Source organism: Dipodomys ordii, unplaced genomic scaffold, assembly GCF_000151885.1.
Source record: "Dipodomys ordii isolate 6190 unplaced genomic scaffold, Dord_2.0 Scaffold1000017281, whole genome shotgun sequence".
NCBI lineage: Eukaryota > Metazoa > Chordata > Mammalia > Rodentia > Heteromyidae > Dipodomys > Dipodomys ordii.
The window spans coordinates 848-1,985 of NW_012300898.1; the positions used below are offsets into that span (position 1 = coordinate 848).

Below are 1,138 nucleotides of genomic sequence, written 5' to 3' on the forward strand. Positions count from 1 at the left end.
AGAGAAAAAGAAATTGGAGGCAGAGTATGACATTGTAAACATTTGGAATTTTCCAGAAGGTATTGAACTTACGGTGAAATTAGGAAAGTTTTCTCCATATGCTCTACATGGTCATCAACTGTTTCTATCTGAAGATATGATTGAATGGGCCATAGGAACTACAGAGGTGGGTTAGATTTAATTGTAATGTTTTTTTATGATTTAATATATAATATTTATTTTTTGGTACTGAGATGTGAACTCATGGTTATTCAACTTCCTTGTAATTTAGGCTAATTAATTGGTAATGGGAATCTTGTGGTCTTTTTTGATAGTTTTGAACTGAGGTCTTCTAGACTTCAGTGTTGGAAATAGCTAAGATAACAGGGATGAGACACTGATACCTGGCTTTAGTTATTTTAAGAACAATATTCAAAAGTATTAAGTATCCCATAACTTGCCAGTTAGAATTGTGAAACCTGAAAGATTGTTTCAATTGTCACTTTATTGGAAGATGGTAAAATTAGTTACCAAATTAAACTGTAACTTGGTAATAATCCTAAATTACAACAAATTTTAATTAAAGCAAACTGATTATTCAAAAGTGATCAATCAAATAACTAAACTCAAAAGGCATAATAAAAATGAGTAATTTGACTGGCCAATAGTTAGTTCACTAAATAAAATTTGAATTTTTCCTTTTTTATAAAGGTAAACTGATTTCCACAGATAGTAATACAGAAAGATTTTGCACATAGACTAATTTCCATTCAGTTAACTTTTTTTAGAGATTTATGTTGGGAGATTCATTTACATAACTGGCTGTGCTTCAGCCTTCTTTGCAAGCATCTTTAGATCTGTGATACACTTGGCAATTGTCTCCTTCTCCTGCTGTGCAGAGATGCTCTGTATCACACGGTCCTCCACCCAGTTTATCATGTGTTCTTGCTCCTTTTGATGCATCATATTCTGCACAGAGATATGGTAGTCCAAGCGATTTTTTTACCTCCTTGTATACTCTATGCAGCCGATCCCGGTCAGTAACCTCCAAGGACATAGCAATGTTATTCCTTTGGACATCAAAAAGGTAGTGGCGTTTCTGAACCAGTGCCTGCTGTGACTTCTCTGTATTAATTGCTTCCTGGATTTGTTTGATAGA

At 33.8% G+C, this 1,138-nt stretch overlaps 1 pseudogene; it reads right to left on the minus strand.

Moving 5' to 3' along the window:
- Positions 1-464: 464 nt before the first annotated feature.
- LOC106002954 lies at positions 465-1,135 on the minus strand (annotated as a pseudogene).
- Between the last annotated feature and the right edge of the window lie 3 nt (positions 1,136-1,138).